We start from the raw sequence: 7,754 nt of genomic DNA, 5'->3' as shown, positions 1-7,754 counted from the left end.
TCTCGTACCTCTGGTAATCTTTATAGGGGAAGATGTGTGGCCATTAATATAAATATAAAGAAAGGTGATTCTTTTCATGTGTATACCTGTTTTTGGGTACTATTTGTTTTTTTTATTTGTCTTTTCATCTATGATGATTTGTTCTTTGCTTGTTTATTTTTTGACTTTTTTTGTTAAAATTTGTGTGGAGCTTATCTCCCCGGGCCTCTACTGAAAATGGAAATATATCCAGCTAGACTAGCCTGGTCAACAAATGTAAAATAATAAATAAATAATAAATAAAAATAAGTCTGGTAAACATTTTTTTATATAAAGTTTTTAATAAATTTATGAAAGATATGGGGAAATTGAAGCATGACATAGTATGAAAAAGAAAATCCCAACACACTCTATCAAAAGCATTTGATGCATCAAGAATCAATGCGTACCTTGGGTTAATATCATTTTTTGTGAGATGAATAATAGATTCCAAAGTCAGGGTGTTATCCCATACATGTCTGTGAGACATAAACTCTGTTTGGTCTGCGGATATAATTGAAGGTAAAACCTGTTTCAATCTATTGGCCAAAATAGATGATAAAATCTTTATGTCTACATTAATTAAAGAAATGGGCCTGTAATTACAAGGGATTGTTTTCTCTTTATTATTTTTCAAAATTAAAATAGTTTTAGAGGTGTTCCAATGAAGATCCGATATGTCATTGATTTTTATGTAATTATATACTTTAAAGAGAAAAGGAGCAATTACAGACTTAAAAGATTTGAAGAATTCCGGTGTAAAACCATCCGGACCTGGAGATTTACCAGATTTAAGTCTATCGATTGAATCAGAAATCTCTTGAAGAGTTAGAGGAGCAGAAAGTAAACTTTGCTGATTTCCATTTAACTTGGGGAATTTTAAAGAGCTTAGAAAGCTATTTATATGATTGTTAACCATAGAATTGGATGGTTTAGAGTATAGCTCTGTATAAAGTAGTGTAAAAAGATGTATAATTTCCTTGTCTGTGTTATAGAGTTTATTTTTATATAGTAAAGATGAAATTTTAGGCCTATCAAAATTTTTTTTAATTATTCTAGCCAAGGTTTTGGAAGGTACTTGAGCCCATTCTGAATACGTAACTAATAATCTTTGATCTAATATAGAGAGGTTGTTTTGATGAAGTAAAATCAGTTCTTTTTGACAATCTATAATTTGCTTTTCCAAAGCAAGGATCTTGATTAAGTCTATATTGATTTTCAAGAGATTGGATTTTAAAATTTAGGAATTTTTCTTTCTTATTATAATGTTTTTTAAGATATGCGGACTTAGTAATAAACATTCCTCTTAACCTTGCCTTACAAGCAGCCCATTGAATATCGTAAGGAATATCTGTTAAATCTAATTCGTTTTCCATATCCTGAATTGTTTCTGTACACCATTTGCAAATATCTTTGTTTAAGAGTAAGTTGTTGTTCAATGTCCAATTGTTTTGTTTAACAATATTATCAGCATTATAAGTAATGTTTAACTTTAGCAAAATTCTAGAATGATCCGAAAAAAATCAAGGATCTATACTAAAATCCAATAAATATTTTGAAATATTAGTAGAAATCAGGAAAAAATCTAATCTAGACCATGAACGATAACATTTTGAGTAATAAGTGTAAATATCTTTCTTATTTGAGATCTTTATAAGATGTAATGGATCTATTAAATTATATTCCGAAATTAAATCTTCGAGAGCAAGAGATGCCTGATAATTATACGAAGTGGAACAACTAGTGTGGTCAATTTCTGGGTTTATTACTGCATTCCAGTCCCCTCCTACTATAATATAATGGTCTTTATAAGAAGTGAGTATATTATATATTTGTAAAATAAAAAAATGTTGTTGGCTACAAGGACCATATAAATTTAGAACCAAAAGTGGTTTATCAAGATTATGAATAGAAGCAGTAAAAAGGCACCATCTACCCTCATTGTCATATTTCTCATCAATAATATTCCCTGGGAATTTTTGTTTAATAATTATAGCCACTCCCCTAGAATTAGAAGTATCCCCAGAAGCTACTATCTTTTTGATCCATTTTTTGTTTTTCTCTTTGTCCCAATCATCCCGTTGATCATAACACCAGTTGGTCTCTGGAAGGTGCCTGTTGCTAGTATTCTTAGGCCAACACATACCTTGGTTTCCACTGGGATGGGTTCCCCTCTATTGGTTCTGTGTGTGCGGCGTGGCCTGCACAGCTCAACAATTTGCTGCAGGAGGTCTCTGTCCACTCTATAGCGCTCCACTATCTCCAGCTCATGTAACCCTTGGTAGGTGACCCTGGGCCTGTACACTCTTCTCCGTCTCCTCACTGTGGGTTGTCTGGCAGCATTTGCATAATCACCACCCTCAGCAAGTTGCATATGTCTCCTTATAATAGCTATGGCAGCCCCTAGCATTTTTGGTCTGAGTGAAGCTTTTTCAGTATTCACTTCTAGTAGCTTACTCCTCTGTTGCAGTGTCTCTTGAGAGAAACATTCTGCACTGTTGTTTGCAGTGTTTTAAGTGCTGGGCTACTGTTCTGCCTGTGTAATTGCCTGCTTCTGATTGTTTTCACCTGCTATCTCTGCCAGTAATTTCTGCTAGCTTCCTACTATTTCCCATGCTTCCTTTTTCCCATCTGTTTCCTCAGGGGGGAGCAATATACATACCAGCATAAACATGCTCACAGTGGCTAACACTCTTGCACACATGCTTAGATTGACTAGAATATGCTTATTCGGGTTAAAATGCGCGCACACCAGCACAAACAAGCTTACAGATGTTTAAATAGGCTCCTACATGCTTATTCTGCCTTAAACGCACGCACTCACGCTTACACGCGCTCACTCTGTCTTATTCGTGCCTACCAGCGCACACACGCTTGCATGCACGCCCAGCAAGAAACTTTGGTGTTATCCATCATGTACACCTTCCATTTCTTGACTTTCCCATGCCTACTTATTGACACTCCTCTTTCCATGATGTGTGACTGACAGCTTTCCCATGCCACTGTGCTCCAATGAGCTGCATTCCTTTCATACATTCCCCCTGTGATGTCACCTATCTCCTACTCTGTTACTCCCCCTTATCCTACTCCTACACTGCACGGATTGTGCTCATTTTCTATGTAACAGTGCGATTCACTATCCTACCACTCATTTACATAGGATTGCCTACTAATGCTTAGTTACATGTCTTACACTCCGCTTCCTCCCTTAGCAACCCCTACTCGGTGGCCATGTTGTTTTACCCTGCTATTCCCTTCCATTGTATACTCATGCTTTGCATTAACCCACATTTGTGGGTTTAATATTTTTATTTTTTGTTTTTTTATAGCGCAGCCTGTTTGCGCGACACTGCATTACGTTTAACCATCAGCGATGGCCGAAAAAAAAATTATTTTTATTTCATGTTTGCATCAGGGTACATTGCCAGTGGCCACATATTTGGCCATTGGCATGCTGCCTGCAACATTTGCAACCTTTATTTGGAGCTGACATGGCTCCATTGTGTTATTTGCAGAATGGTACTCAATTATCAACTGAGCACATTTCTGCAGATAACACAGCTCTTACACAGGCAGGTTTCTGTTTCCTGGATCGCAAATTAACCTCATTTGCATGCCTTTCGGCTGCAAGTGAGGTAATTAGCATATCCACGCCTTGCCCGTGTAAGAGTCGTTTTAGGTGCTCTCTTACACACACAATCTGGCTGTTCCTGGATCACGATGGCTGCATGGAGTCTTACACTACTCTTAGACTCCGTGCAAGGCATCGTGAATCCTGCCCATCAACAATATGATTGCTTCAGTAAGTTGTTTTGTTGTGCAAAAATTAATCTGTCTGTCGCATGTTCGTCACTTTCTATACTTAGATTCACATTTCATAACTGAGAGAACATGTCATTGAATAGCAAATGATAACCTATATCAGCTCACACATAACTAAATCCAGTCATATACACTACCTCAACAAAAGTGTTTATGTATAGCAAGCACTAATAAAATATCCATATCATTATATTCTGTCAAGTGTGAATTATTTAATAATGAATACTGATGAACACATCAGTCATTTGTGATTTATCTGATTTATGTTCACACTTCAGCTGTTATAATCTGTGATCAAGTACTTTATGTAAGAAATTTTCATCACAATTCTTCAATATGAAAGATTTTCCCAGTCGCACTCACTCAAAATATACATAGCCACTGTAGTGACTATTAAGTACTTATCACAAATAAATAAACTGTTTAATGGGTGCTCATAAACTCATAACATTTCAGTAATGGAGCATGTCCACAACAACAGAGTTATAAAGATTTAACTTCAACTATTTTTCTAACTGCAAGTTACTTTGTGTAAATTACCTGATATTACTCTGCTTCATACACTCCTCTACTAACTCCACTTATCCATTTCTTTATGAACATTTTTGATTATTAGATTTATTTGAAACAGAACAAAAACACCAAACAAACCACTAGTACCTTGCGAGACATTTTAAGCCTAGCCAATTATCCCGTGTGAGACTCAAACCCTGTACCTTGTGTTTGTAAGGCAAACACCTTAACCATTAGGCCACCTTCCCAACTGTGGAGCTTTTCTCCCCGAGCCTCCGCTGAAAATAGACCTACGTCCAGTCAGATGCTCCCAGTCAACAAATGTAAATAAATAAATAACTAAATAAATCTAATAAGCAAAAAACCAGCAAAGGTATGGCTCCAGACTTCAAATTAGGCAACAGTAGTAAAGCAATCCAAAAAGCAGCAAAGAACTAAAAGTCCAGGCACGAAAACATAAAACTTCTTCACTTCACTTCAGCTTCAGCTCAGCTTTATTAACACAAGCGCTTTCACATATATAGCTTCATCAGGTATTTGAAATACACGGAAACTCTGCACCTTTATATACACACCTATCTAATCATGTGACCATTACTTAATTCAAATTTAAAAATACATATATTTAAAAAATACATATATTTAAAATATATATAAAGCTCTTAAAAATTTAAAAACAAATATAACAACAATATAGAAGCATGACAGAAGAACTATTACATGCAAAAAGTAGACTAAAAATAACTTATTATTACTTCCTCAAAGGTCTATTTTGTAACACTAGTTTAATTGGAATATGGTCATTCAATCCATGACCATAATTAGCCCTTAACCTAGCTATCCAACATGCTTCTAGCTCTTCAGTTCTATGCCTAATATTGCCACGTCTCACATTCTCACAAGTAATACCTAAAACCAAAAACTTAAACTCATGCTTTGTTTCTGTACTAACAGCATGTTTAGCGAATGCATTTGTGAGATTCTTTTTACTGATATTATAAAGATGTTCGCTAATTCTTTCCTTTAAACAACAATCAGTTTTTCCTACATAATATTTGTGACACAATTTACAGACAGCAAAATATACAACATGCTTAGTGTTGCAAGTAGCTGCAACTCTAATATAAAAAAGTTGACCATTATCTGGATGTTTGAAAGTAGTATCAGTAGAAATATAAGCACAATAATTATAAACATAAACATAAACATAAATAAATATTATGCTTAAATGCATGTTTAATGGAGTTCAAGATTCAGGTATGAATGAGTTTAAAAAAACAAGTATGCTTGCCCCCAAAACTCGATTCGTTAGTTAATGCTTTGAACAGTTATGCATATCTAGCGTGTATGAAGTTTATAATGAAGAGCAGTTAAATAAGAAAGGTAATAGAAGTTACAACTTGACTAAGCAGGTATACGAAGCTTTAATATCAATGCAAAAGAATCCCAATCTGGTTATTCATCCGGCAGACAGGGGAGGACAAATTGTGTTAATGGATAAAATAGATTATGATATGGCTATGGATGTAATGTTATCAGATAGGAGCTTTTATGAAATTATTCATTCTACACGTGTAGATTCTATGATTAAGGCTGTTCAGAATACCATAGAATGGTTGGAACTAACTACTGCTGTAGACCATGATTTAGTTAAATATTTATTTATTTCTCACCCTACTGTACCAATAATAAACGGGCTTCCTAAAATTCATAAGAATATGATAAAACCTCCTATGAGACCTATTGTCTCAGGTAGTAATTGGTGTACAGAACCAATGTCTATTTACATTGAGAAATGTATTAGACCTTTAGTAGACAAGTCAAATGTTATTTTAAAAGACACTGAACAATTTTTATCTGAGTTGTATGATTTTTCTAAAAGTCTTTCAAGTTCATGTGCTTATATGTTTGTAACATTGGATGTCGTTTCTTTATTCACCAAGATACCGAATGACATAGGTATTGATTTAGTGATGCAATTTTTGAAAAAGTCCAGTGAATACAGAGAGGATGAATTATATGTGATACAAACACTGTTGAGTTTAGTTTTGCATAACAACATTTTTGTTTTTAATGAGAGAATATATTGGCAGAGAAATGATGTAGCCATGGGCAGTTCCTGCTCAAATAGTTATGCAAATATAGTTATGAGTGTTTGGGAAACAGATAATATAATCAATGGTCCATTTTCTACTAACATTATTTTTTATAAGAGGTTTGTGGATGACCTTTTTTTTTTGTTATGGAGTGGTAGTGAACAGCAGTTGAATGATTTTGTGAGTTATATTAATAACTCTACTACTTTTCTGTCTTTCACTTTGAATTTTTCATATACTCATATTAATTTTTTAGATGTGACTGTAAGTAGGAATTCAGATGGTTTATTGAAAAGTAGCCTGTATAGAAAACCTTGTCATGCAAATCATTTATTAAGCAGACAAAGTATGCATCCGAAGTTTGTTTTTAGGAGCGTAGCTAAGAATCAGTTCTTGAGAGCTTCTACGCTTAATGTTGATGATGATGATTATATAAGCTGTAAATCTAAGACAGTGAATGAATTAATAGAGAGGGTACAATGAAGAGATGGTACAACCTATATCAGGAGAGATGGATCTTTTGAGGTCTACTGGTGCTAAATCATATTTTTCTGATACGCTTGATCGTAGGAAGAGAAGGAATGATAATAAAGTAAGAATGTCTCTACATTACACCAGGGACATCAATAAATATATAGATGTTATTAGTTCGCATTGGAATATTCTGATGACAGATGAATATATTAAGTCACTCGTTGGTGTAAAACCACAATTTATGTTTAAGAATAAAAGGTCACTTAAAAGTAGATTATGTTATAAGCAGAAGTTTAACAGCTTTAGTGACATGCACTTTGGTACCAAACCATGTGGTAAATGTAATTATTGTGCATATATTTCTACTGATACTACTTTCAAACATCCAGATAATGGTCAACTTTTTTATATTAGAGTTGCAGCTACTTGCAACACTAAGCATGTTGTATATTTTGCTGTCTGTAAATTGTGTCACAAATATTATGTAGGAAAAACTGATTGTTGTTTAAAGGAAAGAATTAGGGAACATCTTTATAATATCAGTAAAAAGAATCTCACAAATGCATTGGTTAAACATGTTGTTAGTACAGATACACGGCATGAGTTTAAGTTTTTGGTTTTAGGTATTACTTGTGAGAATGTGAGACGTGGCAATATTAGGCATAGACCTGAAGAGCTAGAAGCATGCTGGATAGCTAGGTTAAGGGCTAATTATGGTCATGGATTGAATGACCATATTCTATTTAAACCAGTGTTACAAAATAGACCTCTGAGGAAGTAATAATAAGTTATTTTTAGTCCAATTTTTGCATGTAATAGTTCTGTCATGCT

The sequence above is a fragment of the Protopterus annectens genome, chromosome 4.part0 (genome assembly GCF_019279795.1).
Source record: "Protopterus annectens isolate FY-2018-M chromosome 4.part0, PAN1.0, whole genome shotgun sequence".
NCBI classification, from domain to species: domain Eukaryota; kingdom Metazoa; phylum Chordata; order Ceratodontiformes; family Protopteridae; genus Protopterus; species Protopterus annectens.
Note: the sequence above shows the minus strand (reverse complement) of the source record.